Here is a 20,299-nt window from a genome sequence, read left to right on the forward strand (position 1 = left end):
CTTTGTTTGCATGCCTTTGAGATTGCAGGAATCACTTTTCACTATAAGAATCGAGTAGAGGCCAATACGGGAGAACGTGACTCCATGACTCACTTCATACCATCATCCCCGATCCTCCTTTTGTGGTTCCGAACCATATGGAGTTAGTAATCTCATGGATTATGAATGGGGTGTAACCTTCATGGGGTCAATCGTTGTTGCCTATCATTGTCCCTTATCGTGGTTGCCTTTTATGATCCGTGAACGGTTTACAAGTTCCTTAAAAACTTGTTGGTGGCTCCCTACTTTCCTTGTCCCTAATCGTATATGTCAATTCTCACTTCCTATGAGTGCCAAGCATATTCACAACATGCTTTAACGTAGGCGCACTTCGAGCGACGCCTACAATTTGGCGACTCAACTTTGACTGAGTTTGTAGAAACGTCAGTTTCGAAAACGATAGTTAAAGTAGTTGATAGGGACGGAGAATGATTAAGACGTTCTGCGATGGCGTTTTGTTGAAATACTTTCCGCCGGATGGCATTTCAACAAATCCACCGGATGACGTTTTGTTGAAATACTTTCCATGCCCAAGGAAAGTCGACTGATGAGTTTGGTAGCTTTCTAAGCCTTAAAAAACCTACCGGATGATACTTTCCATGCTTGAGGAAAGTCGACATATGAATTTGGTGTTTTTCTATGCTTGAAGAAACCCACCGATAATACTTTCCATGCTTGAGGAAAGCCGACAAAGGAATTTGGCGGTTTTCTATGCTTGAAGAAACCCACGTGTTAGTTGAAACGAACACTACAAGAGGGGGGGTGAATTGTAGGTGAGTTCCTAGTGACTACGTTTTTAAAATGTAAAACAGAATAAACAGGAACTTTGCAACACACATAGGATTTTACGAGGAAACCTTCCAGGGCCCAACTGGAAGTAAAACCTCAACCCTTCTAAGGGATTTCCAGATAAAAACCAATCCACTATAATAGGGAAAACACCAAGTTACAAACCTATTATATGACAGACCTTTGCTCACAAGTTCCAAATAGAACCTGTTACACAGTAGGACCCTATCCTACCCAACTCAAGTTCCAAACTTGAATTCTCTCATACTCTCACAGTACTATTTCACAGCTTTTACACTCAAAGCTATCTTATCTGTATGCAATATATTTTCATACACACACACCCAATAACTCAACCAATTACAGAAAATATAACACCTAGAATATGTTAGGCAAGCAATGAGGAAACCTGAAACAATTATGTCAAGATTAAAACTTGGCAAACTTACACAAATTAAGCTTAGAGATTTCTTCACGCAAAACTCACAAAAAACTTATGAAAATATGATCTCTACTATTTATACAAGATTAACTCATAGAGCAAGTAGAGTTTTTCAAAAGATAAATAAGTTAATTTAACTAAATCACAAAATAAAGTTTTATGTAAATCTTTTAAGAGAAAATCTTTTCGGAAAATAAGATAAGATAAGTTGTAGCAAAACGAATAATATCTTTTGATAAAACCAGATTTTAAGAAACAAATTATCTTGAAAATCTTTGCTTAAAATCTTTCTATTATCTTTTTCCGTTTAACTAAATTTGCCAAATATCTTGTCATGCCTCTAATAAGTTTCGTGCATATCTACTTAACATATTTAACAATAAATCTAGAAGATAAAATCTTAACTAAATTAATATTGCTGTGCCGCGTTTCTGTAATAATGAATTACTTGGGCTTCACGCAGACCAGGACCAAGATTCTGCTGTCACTCGTTCTTCAGTCTTCAACTGGAACTTCGCAGACTAAGTTCCTTCCAGAACTTACTGTCTTCAACATGCATCATCCAAGTTCCTGTTAGGGAACATTCCTGTTAAGGAACTCAGTTCTTGTTAGAGAACTCTTCTTGTATATTGTTTGACTTTTCTTCAAAGGTCTCTTCATGTCTTCTTAGCCTAATTTACTCTTCCACCTCCAAGGTCAACTTCACCTGTACTAATCAAACACTTATAAACCTTTATTAATTGAGTTTGCTTTAGTTTAAGTTCATCATCATCAAAACCTTTAAGCTTCAACACCACGGATAATACTTTCCATGCTTGAGGAAAGTCGACGGATGATTTTGGCAGCTTTCTATTCTTGAAGAAATCCACCGGATAATACTTTCCATGCTTGAGGAAAGTCGACAGATGATGAGATTGCAAGTCTCTGTGTATCGAGAACCTTGGGCCATGAATCGTCTTCGCTTGGGAGATGATGAGAATGGTTCGCTTGTCCCCGAACGTGGGTTGTAGATGGTTCGCTTGTCCCCGCACGTGGGCTGTAGATGGTTTGCTTGTCCCCGGACGTGGGCTGTAAATGGTCCGCTTGTCCCAGAACGTGGGCTGTAAATGGTTCGCTTGTCCCTGAACGTGGGATGTAAATGGTCCTCTTGTCCCCGGACGTGGGCTGTAGATGGTCCGTTTGTCCCCGGACGTGGGCTATAATTGAGACCTGCAAAATAAAATTTGCCAAAGGACTCGTATAGACTATGATTGACTTGACCAACTGACTTGACCAAGTTTGACTTGACATGACATGACATGTATATAACTTGTGGTTGTGTGTATATATGGTGTGTGTGTGCAAACACAAGCAACCGAAAATGCAAAAGCAAAAATTTTCCGTCATTTTTGTCATGAGACGAGTGGAGGGTACCGACTTTCTCCCGAAAATAAAATACGTGAAAAATGAAGTTTTGTTTTCAAACTTCCCTCGATAAAAAAAATAAAAAAATAAAAAAAAATTGAAAAAGTTTTTGAACTTCCCCAAAAGAAAAGACATGAAAAAGGGAAGAAGTTTTGAACTTCCTCGTTGAGCAAGACAAAAATGAATCGCATGAGTTAAATTGCTTGTCTTGAAAATAATGTATGCGTGATGCATGTTCTTAGGCCAGGAGGCTAAGGACAATTACATCATGTGACACGATAGATGAATGAACTTAGGTCATGGAGCTAAGCGTCATATATGGTGTAAAGAAGCGATCTTGAACGTCACTTAGGTCTGGAAGCTAAGCATGTATATAGATGAAGTGATTGATGAGTGTTGCATAATGAATGTTGCTTAGGTCAAGGAGCTAAGCACGATATGCTTTGTATGATTAAAAATCATTGATATATAAATGTTGCTTAGCACATTATGCGATGCGTGAAACAATGAACATTGCTCAGGTCAGGAACCTAAGCAAGTATACAATGTTTCTTATAATGAATGTTGTCCTGAAAGACAACGAAACATGCACAGTGTTGAAACAAGATTCCATGATAAAGGGTCCCTAAGGGAAAGATGATATGGCTATGTATGTGAAAGAAGTGTGTGAAAGTGATACCAAGGTGAGGCTGCAAAGGCTATGGTGAGGGAAATAGATGTGAGAAGAGTCGAAATGGTGACCCTTTAGGCTAGGTAGGCTAAATGATGTGGGTTCAAGCCCCCAAGTCTAGCTCTAGATGGATAGGGTCATAGGGGTAAGCATTGGATATTCTTCAATTCGATCATGAACATGAATGTGAATGTGGCCGCACCTCGATGTGAGGTTGCCTACGTATCCGTTAGGAATCAGGCCGAACGTAGCTCTAACCCAACTTTGCACAAGTGTATGTACACCTCAAAGAGGTCTTTCAAGGGTTGTGATGGTTAAGCTGATGGTTTAAAGAAGAAAAGGGTACAAGGCTCAAGACCCGAGAGAATCTCCAAGATGTGTAATTGTGAATTTGAAACTTTTGAATTTTGCAAGTTTATTTTCATTTTTTTTTATTCTTTTGAATCAATGCAGGCAATCTCAGATCATGCAGTTGATGAGCGTCGTTTATGGCGCTCAAAAGAATAAGATTTAGGTTCATTTTCTTTATTCTCTTTCATCATTTTCATACAATTCTCTTAGTTTTATTTGATTTTCCATTTTTATAATTCACTTTAGTTCTCGATTGGTTTTTACGAGTTTTTCATATTTTTAGTTGATAATTCATAATTTTAGTTTTAGTTTTACTTTGTTATGCTTTCTCTCTTTGTTTTATTTGTGTTTTGTAGGTGAATAATCTAGTCAATTTACTCATTTTGGTACTGCCTTGTTCGCGGGCATCATCTCGAGTGCACTGATGCTCGGGAGCACGGAATTTGATCAAGCAAGCGAAGGAGCCAAGGCCTAGTGCACCGCATAAGGGTGCGCGCGCGGCACAGGGTTGCGTGCACGCAAACCCAGCTATGCGCGCGCGCGGCTGGTCTATGCGTGCGCACGGCCTATGCGGCCCCCTTCGCTCGATTTTTCTTATTTATAGCTTTTGACTTTCTTTTTGAGGACAACTTAACTTTGTACTAGAGAGAGAATTTTTCCAGAAATAGAAGAGAGAGAAAGTAGAGATAGAAGCTTAAGATTTACTTGTTTGTACTTGAATTTGATCTTAGATTTCAATTTGATCTTGAAATTCCTTCTTCAATTCAACGAATGTTTTTAAGATTTCTTTCCCTTTGATTTACTTATAATGCAATTCCTTCTAGTTTCTTGGATTTTGATTGAGATTACATTCCTTGCTTTAGAATTTGTTGATTGATTGATTTTCTTTTGATTAAACTTTAAATGAATATGAATTTGATTGAATTTATTTTGTTTCTTTATTTCACCATGTTTAGTGAGTAGATTAGTTGCTAGGGAGAAGGGGAAGCATGCTTGATTGATGATTTTTGCTAGTTGATGATGCTAAATTGATTTGAATGGTGCAATTAAATTGGTTGACATAGTTGAGCATGTGATTAATTAGACTAGGAGTGATCAACCTATAAGATTAATCTAGATTGCATTGCAAATTTCAATGACATGAACCCTTGATTTGAGAATTGCTTTAATTGATTGAATTTGATTGTGATTTTCCTAGTTAGCCATTCATAGTGAACCCTAGCTTGGCTTATAGGAGATAGCCCTTGAATTCCTTTGATTGTAACTATTGTTTATCCTTTGCAATGTTTGAATTGATTGAGTGATCCTTCAATTAGCATAATCATTGAGCTTGCATGTGGAACCTATATCCCTAGTGTTTAGTATATTGAATTTCTCGATTTATCTAGTTTTCTCGATATCTTAGTTACCAACCGCATCTTCCCGCAATCTTCGAAGTAGCTTGACCTAGGCTATAGCTTGCACCTACTCATTCCCTTGGGTTCGACCCTTGACTTACCATATACTCGTATTAGGTTAGTCGAGTGTTTATAAATTTTCTTTGGCTCTAGGAAAGGGTAGAGAACGACCTACATTTTTCTCGTGTCAAAAATGGCCCGTTGCCGGGGAATGATATTGGTGCTTTGTTATAGTTGTTGAGTCTATTTCACCATTAACTGAAAATACAAAAAGTTTTTCTTTAGGCTACATTTGTAGCCGTGCTACTCCAAGAACTCTTTGGGAGCTATCTCTCGAGAGGAGCTTTGTTGGTTATGGATAGCCAACCAAAATGACTTTGAGATTGAGTTATTGGATTTTACAGAGCACTTTATAAATCGACTCTTGGATATCCGTGGAGTTAGCCTATCGAGGAGCATCCAATTGGGAGGGATGATTTCTATCCTAGCTCTTTGCATCAATGACGACTATAAGACTTTGTTAAATGAGCTTCCCCCAATTATTGATCCTCGAGAAAGATCTTCTTCTCATTTCCTCAACATCTCCGCCCTTGTGAACCAAAAGTTCCTCGATCGTACTAGAAAGGATGATGTCTTCATTTGGAAAGTTTCTCGGGTTAAAGAATGGTTCTTAATCCCATGCAAAGAGGCAACTACCCGACCAAGAGAGAAAGATTCCTTATCTTGTAGGCCTCCGATGCGAGATATTGACCCTTCTATTCGACGTAGGACGAATCATACAAGAGGCCGCTCGACCAATGCTTTCTCATCGAATGTTCAAACTATTCCCACAGTTGAACCGGAAGGTACACCTATTCCTTCCCCCTCTCCTACTCCTTCTACTTTTGATTTGTCAACCATTCATGCTAGGCTTGATTCTATTCCTAATGTGTTATATTCTATGCCTTCTATGCAACCCCATAATCTTGGTTATGACTATCATACAAATCAATTGTACGATTTGCATGTTCGGGGGGGGGGAATAGAGCCCTATGTGAATTACTCGTATCTCTCAGTCCAACAAGGACCTATTCCTCAGTGGGAACCTTTTGATCCTACCATTGGTCCTCGGCCTTGCTACCCTTATTGGGAGGGCCCTCATGTTCACCCTAGTTCTATCATAGGCACCACCCCGGCCACTTACGACTATCGGCGGCCCGGTGGTTGTGATTATGCATATGATCTGGCTAATCCTTCGCCCTTTCCGGACCCTAAGACTTTTGGGCGGTGGGGTAGGTCGGGTGAGCCGGTCTTAGATGATTAGTCTCATTATTTTGAGGATGATAGAGCTAGGAGGGAAGGTAGGTTATGGGGTAAGGCTCTCATGGACGTGAGCGAGATGGCTAGCTCTAGTCATGTGATGGAGACCGGTGAGGGGAGTTATCATTCTACCCCTTACCATAGTGCGGAGTGATACTACCATGGCTACCCCCCTTCTTATGTGCTTTATATGATGTTTCTCGGTTGCCTATATGACTTTAGGTTTAGAGTTAAGGGGGGTAGTCCAGTCTAAGATTGGGGGTGCTTTCTGCATTTGTTTCTGTGCTTCACCATATCCCCCCTGCTTTTGTAGTTCATTCCTGGTCTCCTATGCTTCAGGTATTGATCTCTGTGTTGTTTGGTTTTATGATGATGCTCCTGTAATTCTGCTGATTTCTCTGCCCGGTTATTGGTTTGTTGTTTGTTTCGCTGATCGCTGTCCGCTGAGTTTCTCTATGTCTTTGTTATGATGATTCCTGATGCTGACTGTCTGATTTCTTATCTCCTGATACTATTTTAGTCTGATGATTCTGACCCTTGCTGCTACTATTACTTGCTTTTTCTTTATTTTCCTACATTTAGTTTTCTATTTTCTTCTTTTCTTTTGTATTGAAGTTACTAACAATTTTCTTTGTATATAGTTTTTTTTTATTTATCACCTTGCTCTATTGCTTATGATTTGGATTTCGACGAATCATAAAGGTGCTCTTTCGCCTTGTTTAATGTGCAATAGCTTTAGCGCCCGGTGAGATCTTTCTATTTCTTTTCTTTTTCTTTTCTTGGTTGCTTAGTCTAGGATTAGTTCTAGGAGAAGTTGAATGGTTCGAGCATGTTTTCTTTTTAACACCCTAGTGTGTTTGGGAACATTGGCGTTGTGGCGAATGTTCACTTGTTTGTTGATTAGGATTTATGTGTGTTAGCATTACTTTCTTATTGCTTTCTACTTCTCCTTTACTTTTCTTTTTTTCATTTCATTTTCCTTTTCTTCTTTTTCTTTTTCGTTTTCTTCTTCTTTCATGTTTTCCTTTTCTCTTTTTCTTCTTCTTTTCTTTTCTTTTTATCCCTTGTTCTCTTTATTTTGTTTTTAGTCCCTTTCTTTCAAAAAAAAATAATAATAATAAAAAATAAATAAAACAAACACAACTTGTTTTTGTGAATATGAATAAAATGTTTTTTTTAGGCATTGCTTTTATTTCTTCATCTTTTTGCTTTTACATTGGACTTAGTACCACTTGAACTTGCACATTGGCTATTTTTCTTGCTAAATACAATGGTTTGCACGGTTTGGGGGTATCTTTGGTTGACTCTAGGATAAGGTATGCTAACGTAGCGGTTTAGACCTTTTGGGGCCTTGAAGCCGGATTCTTTTGGTTTGTTGTAAGACGGAGTTGCTTCCATTGGTGGATTTGACACCTTAATTAAGTTTTCGCTACAACCGTGTGAGGATTTCTCTTTTTCAAGCCTTCATCATTTTTGATTGTGCGGCGTGGATCCTTCACCTTTGCATCCCTAATCTTGAATCTTGACTCATAATTCTCAAACACGAGACCGAACCAACTAGGAAGGACAAAGGCCATTTTTCGGGGTTGTAATTTTTCATTTCTAGGATTTTCTTCTTTCTTTTTAGTTCATTGGGTTTACATTTTCCATCTTGCTAATCATTTGAGCCATTCCCCTTCTTTTCAAGCCACATCTTTAGAACTTTGAACCTTTTGTTTCTTTTTGTTCCATTATTGGTTTTTGTGAAGCAAATGGTCATGCTTTTAGAAATTGTGGTCTATAGAGTTGAAAATTGGTTTTATGTGTAAGCACACTCGTCTTTTCTATATATATTGTGAATAATGGCAAATGAATAAAATCGAAAAAGTTAGAAAAGGCAAGGACATAATAAATGCAAAATCGAAAAAGCCGTCCAAAGTTAAAAGAGGCGAGGACAATTGCTTTGATAAAATGAAAATTACATAAAAAAAAGAGTGAAATTGAAAAAATTCAAAAAACAGTTTGATGTCATTCTTTTCCCTTTTCACACATTGTGGACAATGCTTCCTTTTAGCTTGGGGGAGAAGCGTTTACGCTTTTTGTATATATGCTTGTGGATATAGCTTTGAATAAGCTTGGGGGTATTAGTTTGTTTTTGTTTGGTGACTTCTTGGTTTTGGTGTCGAGGTGTGGCCAACCTTTGCTTCATAACCTAGGTGTACCACCAAATTCTAAATTTTAAGCCTACCCCTAACCTTTTGCCCTTACGTTACAACCTTTGGGAAAGTCCTTTAGACCAAGTGGTTGAGTCATACACCGAGGGAGGGCATTATGAGTTAAAGCCTAAAGAAAAAGGATGCAAGGTCGAGATGTCGAGAACCCTCAAATTCTATTCTTTTTCGGTTCCTTCGAGGAACCATAGAGACGCTTACTAAGGGAAGATTTGAAGCCATTAGGGAGAACGCGGTTAGATTGGTTGGGATGAAAGTGTATTGCGCCTCATTAGTTCTCTACACTTAGCATACCCTATGTTTCAATCAACCCTCGATATCTTAGAACGTGCTTACCATTGTTGTTTTAGAAAGCTTGATATCCTTCGTGCCTTGATCATGTGCAAAAGGCCATTGTATAAGCATTTCTTTTCTTTTTAAGGTTTTAAACTTTTTCTTTTCTTCTCTTTTTACTTTGCCTCCTTTTTAATAAAAAGAGTTATAGGTTAACCTCTTTGGAAACCTTTACGAGAGCATCACTCGTCCTCTAGAGCGATCTAGGGGTTTAAATGGCTTGTCTTTAGTTGCTAAAATTGACCGTGATTCCTACGAAAGTGAGTTAGTGTATATTCTCATCTCCTCTAATTTTCTAGTTTCTTTCTTTTCTTGAGTAGTGTCATCATTTTCCCTTGGGTTTGATTTTATTTTGCTCGAGGACGAGCAAAAGTTTAGCTTGGGGGAATTTGATGAGCGTCGTTTATGGCGTTCAAAAGAATAAGATTTAGGTTCATTTTCTTTATTCTCTTTCATCATTTTCATATAATTCTCTTAGTTTTATTTGATTTTCCATTTTTATAATTCACTTTAGTTCTCGATTGGTTTTTACGAGTTTTTCATATTTTTAGTTGATAATTCATAATTTTAGTTTTAGTTTTACTTTTTATGCTTTCTCTCTTCGTTTTATTTGTGTTTTGTAGGTGAATAATCTAGTCAATTTACTCATTTTGGGACTGCCTTGTTCGCGGGCATCATCTCGAGTGCACTGATGATGGGGATGCTCGGGAGCGCGGAGTTTGATCAAGCAAGCGAAGGAGCCAAGGCCTAGTGCACCGCACAAGGGTGCGCGCGCGCGATACAGGGGTGTGTGCGCGCAGACCCAGCTGTGCGCGCGCACGGTTGGTCTATGCGTGCGCACGGCCTGTGCGGCCCCTTTCGCTCGATTTTTCATATTTATAGCTTTTGACTTTCTTTTTGAGGACAACTTAACTTTGTACTAGAGAGAGAATTTTTCCAGAAATAGTAGAGAGAGAAAGTAGAGAGAGAAGCTTAAGATTTACTTGTTTGTACTTGAATTTAATCTTAGATTTCAATTTGATCTTGAAATTCCTTCTTCAATTTAATGAATGTTTGTAAGATTTCTATCCCTTAATTTACTTTTAATGCAATTCCTTCTAGTTTCTTGGATTTTGATTGAGATTACAATCCTTGCTTTAGAATTTGTTGATTGATTGATTTTCTTTTGATTAAACTTTAAATGAATATGAATTTGATTGAATTTGTTTTGTTTTTAATTTCACCATGTTTAGTGAGTAGATTGATTGCTAGGGAGAAGGGGAAGCATTCTTGATTGATGATTTTTGCTAGTTGATGATGCTAAATTGATTTGAATGGTGCAATTAAATTGGTTGACATAGTTGAGCATGTGATTAATTAGACTAGGAGTGATTAACCTATAAGATTAATCTAGATTGCATTGCAAATTTCAATGACATGAACCCTTGATTTGAGAATTGCTTTAATTGATTGAATTTGATTGTGATTTTCCTAGTTAGCCATTCATAGTGAACCCTAGCTTTGCTTATAGGAGATAGCCCTTGAATTCCTTTGATTGCAACTATTGTTTGTCCTTTGTAATGTTTGAATTGATTGAGTGATCCTTCAATTAGCATAATCATTGAGCTTGCATGTGGAACCTATATCCCTAGTGTTTAGTATATTGAATTTCTCGATACCTTAATTACCAACCACATCTTCCCGCAATCTTCGAAATAGCTTGACCTAGGCTATAGCTTGCACCTACTCATTCCCTTGGGTTCGACCCTTGACTTACCATATACTCGTATTAGGTTGGTCGAGTGTTTATAAATTTTCTTTGGCTCTAGGAAAGGGTAGAGAACGACCTACATTTTTCTCGTGTCAGCGGTCCATCACTCACTTAGTATTCATGTTTCTCAAGCACGGTACCAAGCACTCTATAAGAGACGCAATTCGAGACGTGTTCGTATCAAAGACATTGGAACACTTGCCTTTAGACATTGTTTTATTGTTGCTTAGCTGCCTTTTTTTTTACTTTCTTTTTGAATGTTATATAATTACACATCTTCCAATCCCAGGGTTAAGTGAATGTGGGTTGAAGAAATGAAGGCCAAACTTTAGACGAGGCTCAAAGTGGTTGATGAAGAAATTGAATGTGATTGAACGGTTAACAGGGAATGACAGGGTTGCAAAGGTGACTCAAGTCATTGGTGTACCTTGTGTTTAATTTGGTAATTGATTTTGATTTTTTTTTTAAAATGAATAAATGAATAATGCTATAAAGGAAATTTGCTCATTTTATTAATGGAAAAGGTGAACGAAACACATGAAACATATAAAAATTCGAAATGGAAAACCTATGCTAGACATGAATGGGGGAATGGAGATGAATGATAAAAAAAAGAAATCATGAAATCTTGTACGAAGGATTTGTTGTGCACCTTGTGTTCATTACTTCTTGCCGCTTGTAGGGACAGGAAGTTTGTTTGCATCCACCAAGTCTTGAATGACATCCTTCAAATTCCAACATTGCTCCGTAGTGTGGCCCCTTCCTTGATGGTGGCCCCTTCCTTGATGGTACTTGCAATGGGCATTGGGATTCCATTTGGCGCTCTTTTCTTCAGGTTTTGGCTCTAGAAATGGCCCAATAGGTATGATCAAGCCTTGACCGTAAAGGCGATCAAAGGCCGCATCATAAGTCATTCCTAAAGGAGGTGTAAGTTCTTTTCTTCTTGGGCAATGGAGCATCAAGAGCTAACACTTCATTGAAATCAACTTGGCTTATATTGTTGGTAGTATTTTCGTGCTTAGAAGACGAAGAAGAAGGATGGTCGTTCTTCTTGTTTTTCCAAGTGTTATTATTGTTACTACCAGCAGTCTTTATTAGTTCATCCTGGATATTGATGCCGATGTCGTATACAACTTCGAAAGTGTTCAGTGGAAGAAATTTGAGATGTTCCCTATACTTGTGAGTCAGATTTTGAATAAAGAGGCGAACCATCTCTCTTTCTTTGGGAGGATCTACCAAGAGTGAAGCCGTTTCCCTCCACCCGTTCAGATAAGCGGTGAAGTCTTCATTCTCTTTCTGTTTGAGAATGGAGAGTTCACGTTCAGAAGTTTTAATTTGAATGTTACACTTGTAACGATTCATGAAACTGTCGGTGAAATCTTGCCAAGTCGCAGTATGCTTGGCATCTAGGGAATGAAACCATTGTTGGCAAGCACGTTCTAAGGAGAGAGGGAACACCGTAGGGAAGAGTGTTACGTCCAATCCCTTAAGAGCCATGGTTGCAGAGAACGCCTTCAAATGGAATATTGGATTGTCAGTAGGTTTGAACTTTGGAATATCAGTAGTGGAGAACTTTTCAGGGAGCCTGTCTTTCATATCCAAAGGAGTGGGAGGCTGTTCCACATAAGTGAAATCCTCAGAATCTTACTCATTTGTTCCCTCAATTTGTCAAGGATAGAAATAGTGACCTTGTTTTGTTCCATGGTAGTGACCCTAGTGGTAAGGGTTTCCATCATGGCAGACAGTGCCTCGATGGATTTGTTGATATTCTCAATATCTTCCTTAGTGGCCATTGAAAGGTGATAAGTAGTGTGGAGATGGCGAAGTTCTCTTTGAACGCCTCTTGGATTTAAGAGATTATTGCGGTAATGACTCAAACCGTATTAATATACCCCTGCTCCTTGACCAAGTACTGTGAAATAAAAGAATTCACTTAATTGTTTGACTCATTGCTCAAGATAGGAAAGGAAGGGAAAAAATAGACATTTGAAAATAGGTGACAAAAACTCCACTCATTTTTTTATTATGACGAAAAAAAAGATGCATGAACCTAGTACACGATCATAAACGACCTGGTGCATGACTCGAGTCAGAACATAAAGAAAGTGTGTGGACTATACTTGACTCGTGAGTGATTAAGTGATGTTATAAGACTCGTGGTACGATCGTATGGCTAGACATGTGAACAGTAACCAAAATGACTGACACGCGGACCAAAATTAGCACGGAAGACCAAAATAGGGGCTGACTAGACTTAAACTTGGGCACCGTGTCGCGGCGCAACTGTCGTGTCACGGCAAACCTGCACCGTTGCGCGGTACAGGCCGCCGTGACACGGTACTGATTGCCGTGACGCGGCGTTTTTTGCCGTGTCACGGTAATCAGTTCCAGTTTTTTTTTTTTTAAAACGCCGCGTCACGGTAATCAGTTCTAGTTTTTTTTTCTCAATTTTAGAGTTTGTGCTAATTACTAAGTGAGTACGGTCCATTGGCAATTGTTAGTCATAAAATAATCCACCATAGACAAAGAAAGATCGTTAAGGTTAGGATCAAAACGACCAAATATACACACATAGGACACGTAGGCTCAATGATGCAAAGAATAGTTCGTAACCTAAGGTCCAGTTCTATATTCCACTATGGTCAGGTTTTATTTGGTGTCAAAAGGGTACCATGGTTAAGAGTTTGGACGTGCTAGCAAAGCAGCCTCCCTTGAGGGTGTATGCCACCGGGCGGCTCCGCGAGTTCGTGATGAAATTGAACTCGACTCCATGGTTTGGGTGGATTTAATAACTCTAATGAACCCTTATTGTCATGAGCATTTTTGGGTTGATAGAGCTTAAATCCCCCGGGGCTAAGACGTATGTAGAACACACACGTTTTTTCAAAAAAAACCGAAGGAAGTTGACTGTGAGAAGAGAAAATAAGCCACTGGACTGATTTAAGGACTGCCGTGACATGGCAGAGTGCACCGTGTCATGGTGCTACACACCGTGTGACGATGTACGGCACCGTGACACGGCAGTATCTGTCGTGGCGCGGCAGTTAGAAAATCTGACTGGTGCCCTATTTTCCTTCGTTCGCAATCAAGTTACTCAATTTTCCCTACGGGACAGACCTAAATGCGACGTTAAAACGTCTATGCTTATGCAAAAATGCCAACTTAATCACAGGAATATTTTTCAAGAATCTTTCAAGTCTTATCCACTCATCTTAATTAAATACCGATCACTCAAATCGATAAATAACTAAGAATCCTCCCCAGTGGAGTCGCCAAATTGTAGGCGTCGCTCGAAGTGCGCCTATGTTAAACGATGTTGTGAATATGCTTGGCACTCATAGGAAGTGGGAATTGACATATACGATTAGGGACAAGGAAATTAAGGAGCCGCCATCACGTTTTTAAGGAACTTGTAAACCGTTCACGGATCATAAAAGGCAACCATGATAAGGGACAACAATAGGAAACAACGATTGACCCGTGAAGGATACACCCCATTCATAATCCATGAGATTACTAACTCCATATGGTTCGGAACCACGAAAGGAGGATCGGGGATGATGGTACGAAGTGAGTCATGGAGTCACGTTCGCCCGTATTGGTCTCTACTCTATCTTATAGTGAAAAGTGATTCCTGCAATCTCAAAGGCATGCAAACAAAGATTCAATTTGCTCCAAACTATAATTAGGCTAAATTGGTTGAATATTAATGCAACACATAATCCTAAAATATTTGTGATCACTTGAATTAATAACAAGATTAAAAAGGAACCTAAATCGGTCGTCCAAATTATCTTATTAGGTGTGATTTTCAATTACATATTCCCTTTAACATGCAATATGGTGATTAGAAATAATAATAGAACAAACATTAATATTGGAAGAAATTTAACAATAATAGCGTTAGTCAAATCGAATATAAAATAACGTAATCATGATACTAGCAATATTAAAATAAAATAAGAGTAGCTAAATTAATTAATTACTCACATTGTGGCACGGTGCCTAGAACGCGCGGAATGTGAGTAATTAATTAATTTAGCTACTCTTATTTTATTTTAATATTGCTAGTATCATGATTAGGTTATTTTATATTCGATTTGACTAACGCTATTATTGTTAAATTGCTTCCAATATTAATGTTTGTTCTATTATTATTTTTTATCACCATATTGCATGTTAAAGGGAATATGTAATTGAAAATCACACCTAATAAGATAATTTGGACGACCGATTTAGGTTATTTTTTAATCTTGTTATTAATTCAAGTGATCACAAATATTTTAGGATTATGTGTTGCATTAATATTCAACCAATTAGCATAATTATAGTTTGGAGAAAATTGAATCTTTGTTTGCATGCCTTTGAGATTGCAAGAATCACTTTTCACTATAAGAATCGAGTAGAGGCCAATACGGGCGAACGTGACTCCATGACTCACTTTGTACCATCATCCCCGATCCTCCTTCGTGGTTCCGAACCATATGGAGTTAGTAATCTCATGGATTATGAATGGGGTGTAACCTTCACGGGTCAATCGTTGTTGCTTATCGTTGTCCCTTATCGTGGTTGCCTTTTATGATCCGTGAACGGTTTACAAGTTCCTTACAAACTTGTTGGCGGCTCCCTACTATCCTTGTCCCTAATCGTATATGTCAATTCTCACTTCCTATGAGTGCGAAGCATATTCACAACATGCTTTAACATAGGCGCACTTCGAGCGACGCCTACAATGGGCTAAAGAATTAATTCATGTCTTATGGGCCATCCGGACAACTGAAAAAGGAGCAACCGGTGAAACCCCATTTCTCATGGTTTACGGTGCTGAAGTCGTCTTGCCCATAGAATACTATGAGCCGACTCTACGAATCATGCTGTACGATGAAGAGGAAAACTGGGAGGCCATGCGGCTAGCATTGGACTCGCTACCGGAACGCAAGGGCAATGCTACCTTGCGTCATGAGATCTACCGTCTGAGAATGACCCGTGCCTATAACAAAAGAGTACACAAACGGCCCTTAAAAATTGGGGACTTTGTGTTACGAAAAATGGAGGCAACCGGTAGGGCAAATGAGCATGGAAAGCTAACTCCCAATTGGGAAGGCCCCTACCGTATATATGAAGAAGTAGGAAATGGCACCTACTGCCTGGAAACTCCAGACGGCAGGCGGCTGCCTAGAACTTGGAATGTAGACAACTTGAAAAAGTACTACTTCTGAGACTTGTAAATTTTTGTAAATGAAAAGCATATCAAAGAAAAAGTTGATTTTTGTTTTAAGTTCTGTTATTTAATTTTATACATGTGCAATAATTAAAATACCGCATGTGTAATGCACAGACGGTAAACTGCCACAATTCTAAAATTAAACTAAATTAAAAACTTAGTGGCTAAATTAATGTTCAAAAAACATGAGGCCAATGGCGGATGATACTTATTTTATAAATTTGTCTGCTCCAACATGAGTATGGCGTCCGGCGACGCCCATCCGAGTGGAATCGTCGAAGAGAATATCTCCCATCCGGGGGACAAAGTGCTCTACTAACTCATACAGAAGGCAAAGATTGAACGACCTAATTGGTCAACTCATAGCCGTCTGACCTAAACAATCTAAAGAACGACTAAGTTCACAAAACCAGATGTCTAATGACATCAGCCGATTGCCGACTGAAGTTCTAACTTAGATTATTTTTCGAAATTATACAAGTCTACCCAATGGGGCAAAAAGACATCGAGTATAATCGGATTGCAGATACCCCAGGCGGAGGAGAAGAAGTTAAGTATCTCACTAGGCTGACGGCTACCCGCTTGAATGTTGGACCGATGTGTGCTTGGTTTGGGGAAATCAATACTGTGATTGATTTACTTAGGAACATCTCATACTCTTTAAAGTATCAAAAGTTCCCAAGACAATCAATCAGCAAGGTACTGAAACCAACCACACATCCGCCCAGGGGCAAGTACAGCCGGGTTGCTATCTGCCGCATGCTCTTAAAGAGTTAGGCAAAAATTCAAGAATATATGTGCAAAATTTAAGTACAAAAACTGAAACAAAATTTGAATCAAAACCGACTCAGTTGGTACTTTCATAAATAAACCTGGCCACAAGAGCTGGGAAGAAATGTTGAATCGGATCACCATCCGGATAAAAACAAACTTAAAATTGTTAATTTAAACACACAAATACTCGGCACGCAGGCCGGAAAAGCAGACGACTTTATGCCAAACTAAAGACTAAAAAACTTAAATATTAGGCGTAGCCGGGACCTCCTCTCCTGTTTGTTCAGGCGGCGGTTGAGTAGAGTTCACTTCAGCATCTTCTTGTTTCTGCTCTTTCTCACCTTTGCCTGTAGCTTGATCAGGCTCCTCTACGGCCTCCCGGTTGGCCCAAGCATGGAATGTCCCCGGGTCTGGTTGGCCCTCAGCCTTGGCATTAATGACTTCATCAGCATACTGATAAGCCAAGGACCAGAGACCATACTCCTGCCCTAGGCATAGGGTGTCCCATGCCAGCTTCATGCGATCCGTGCAGTCGGACTCGTTCTCTTCAACTATCCAGTCCTGCTCGACCTCCAGGGTCAACCTTGAAGTTCTCTTGAGCCTGGGCCATCTCATTCTTCGGGCAGTTGACATCTGAGCAGAGTTATGTGTTCTCTTGTCAACCGCCTCAAGCGCCTTGAGGTCTGACAAGCATTTTTCAGCGCAGCCTCAAAGTCGGAGGCCTTTTTCTTGGCAGTCTCCAGCTCAGCCGTCAAGCGCCTGATATTTTCCGCCTGTTTCATTTCAAATGCTTTAGACTCAATTTCATTTATTGTGTTTGAATAGAGAGCAATGTCTGCGGAGTCTTGCGCAGCTTTATTGGCGTGTTTTACCTCAGTCTGCTTGCGCTGCCATGGTGTCTTCAACCCATCCACCCTCAACATAGCCTATGGCCACAAGCGGAGTGTTAAGAACCCAAACGGGAAAATACTTGATGAAATTTGAATTGAAGGGTCATACCTTAGATAGGAGGGTCGTGATCCGTTCAAGATTGAACGTCTCAATGCCCCGGATGGCGTCCTTCTCCTTCTTGGGGACTGCCCCAAGCATGGACTTGGCGTACTGTTGCACATCCGGCCACCGGGGGGAATCTGCATCACAACTAAGATTGGGTGAGTAAGCTGCATAGGCGGCACCTATCTGCAAACGTCTCCCTAATGAACCCTCCAAAGATTGCTGTGAATGAGACTTCACTAGCATGGGACAAGGCAGCTCAAACGGTGATCTGAAAGGACTAGCCATACCTTGCTCAATTATCTGCAGGCTGTCATCACCCACAGCCATGACAGAGCTGCGATCTGCCTTGGGCTTTTTGTCCGCCTTAGGCACCGCCGCTGCACTAAACTTCTTACCTAGGTCTATCCCTAGGCCGAACCCTTGCAGGCTAATGCTCTTCCCCTCGATGTTGAGACGGGTCTCCCCAATCGGTAGTTCAGGACCCGTCTGGATCGATGACCCTTTTTGAGACTTGGGAGAACTTTCAACCGTCTCATCCGGCTTCCGCTTGAGGAGCTTTCGGAAGGATCGAGGAATATCTTACAAGAAAAATGGTTCAGTGAGTATACAGAAGGCAATGAGCCGCTTCTAGTAGAAGATTAAAAAGAAACTCAAAGTAAACAGGTCAAACAGTGAATACCTGACCCTTGGCAGAAATTTCCTTCCTTTGTTTTTCCGCTTTACCCTTGCGGATTTGTGCTGCAGACCTTCTGGGGGTTTTATCTTCAGAAATCATGTCTATGCCCGTCTCTGCAAACAAAACGCCTATTAGACCATACATAACAGAAATAACATCCAGAATTTAACGCAACACAAGTACTGCCGGATACACAAGGGACATACGTCTATCAAACATTATGCTAAGACCGCAAGCGGACAAAAACGCCTCGTCTCTCAGCCAGACATGCCTAGGTATCCAATTTTTAGAGACGCTTTCCCTGGTTGAAAGGTAGTCGGTTTTAAGCTAAAAGAATCTAGCCTCTATGATTCTTTCATAGTCCTCGTTTGGAATGGCAGGGAATTTACACTTCTGACCTAGAAGGTCCGGCTTCCTACTATACTGCCTGTACTCGCGGTTCTCTCTCTCCTTGGAAGAAGACACCAGATAGAAGCGCTCCTTCCAATTATCCCACTTAGACAGCTTGTCTAAAGTCATTTGGTACTTAGGGTATGTGGTAAGAGTGTACCACGCTCTCCACCCGCCTCGGCTTCGACTGAGGTAATGCATGTGTGCAAAAGCCTCCCAGCCGGGGTGGAGCCCCTGCCACTCGCAGGCGGCTATGTACCCCAAAATGTTGACCCAAGAATTTGGGGTCAACTGCCATACACCCAAGCCATATCCCCGGAGGATGGCCTTAATTGTATCGTGAAGAAGGAAGCGGAGGCCGACTAGGAAAGCTGCCTCATAACAACCAAAGTACCGGTTGGCGTTCACCTGTTCGTCCTCCCAAGCAATGGTGCCTAATTCAGGCGGTACCCGGATGTCGAATTCGTCTCCTAGAGGGTACTTAAGTTTAAAATCGTCTAAACCCGTCTCCATTGGAGCTCTATCTTTGGCTAACACATGAATCTCAACCGTGTTATTCTTCTCCTTCCAGTCTTTGCGTTCTTTTTCCTCGCTGTTCTCAAGCGGAGGAAGATCATCATCGTCACTACTATCCTCAGAGCTAGACCCTGAGGCGGTGCTTCCCACGTCTCTTCTCTGGGAAACCTCTTCGCCGTCTGACCTTGAGGCAGACGTGGTCTCCTTCCCATATCCATTTTCGGAGCCAACTTCTTCAGACCCAGCATTGGAGGCGGCCTCCTCAACGTCTCTATCCTCATTCTCATCCAGGATCCCATCACTTGGGGTCCTAGGGATCCCAGACGGGGAGTATTCCCCCGAGTCACCTTACATCTCTTCCCCCTCAACCGAGGTTACCTCTTCGGATAGTACTTCCAATGTACCGTCTCTCCTTCACCGTCTGGTGGCTGTTTTTTTGGTTCTAGCCATTGTGTTCTACACAGACACAGAGATAGTCGATTTGGGGGATGTACAAAATTGCTCTATGCACCTAGAGCCAGCACCCCAGTCCTAGACTCAGCCGTACCAGGAGACCGGCTAACTACTAACCTAGGCTGTGCCGTGTGTATTGGTGATGAGTCCATTTATTGAATGAAAGTATACAAACGGAAAAACTAAGAATGAACTGAAGGGGGTAGAGACGGTACCTTTGAATCTGACTCTGAAAGGGGTCAAGCGTTGACCAGCTGCAGCAGGCGGGTTGAAGGTGATCTTGCTTGTATGTAGCACAAGCGGTTGTTAAACCGGCTGGGGAAAGCGAAGGAAAAGAAGTTTGTGTTTTAACACAGACGGTGGTCAGAGATTCTCTCTCTAGAACTCTTTGACTTTCTCTCTCTAAAAGCTTTTTGGAAACGTCCAAAAAAAGAGGGGTAAAACCTATATTTATAGAGGGCTAAATATAGGGGAATTTTCGTAATTTCCCCAAAATGTGAAAAGTTAGAATTCACAGTAAAAAAAATAAAATAAATAAAATAAATCAGTGGCTGAGTGACATGTGTCACAGATGCCACTTGGCGTG

The sequence above is a fragment of the Chenopodium album genome, chromosome 18 (genome assembly GCF_948465745.1).
Source record: "Chenopodium album chromosome 18, dcCheAlbu1.1, whole genome shotgun sequence".
Classification (NCBI taxonomy): Eukaryota; Viridiplantae; Streptophyta; class Magnoliopsida; order Caryophyllales; family Amaranthaceae; genus Chenopodium; species Chenopodium album.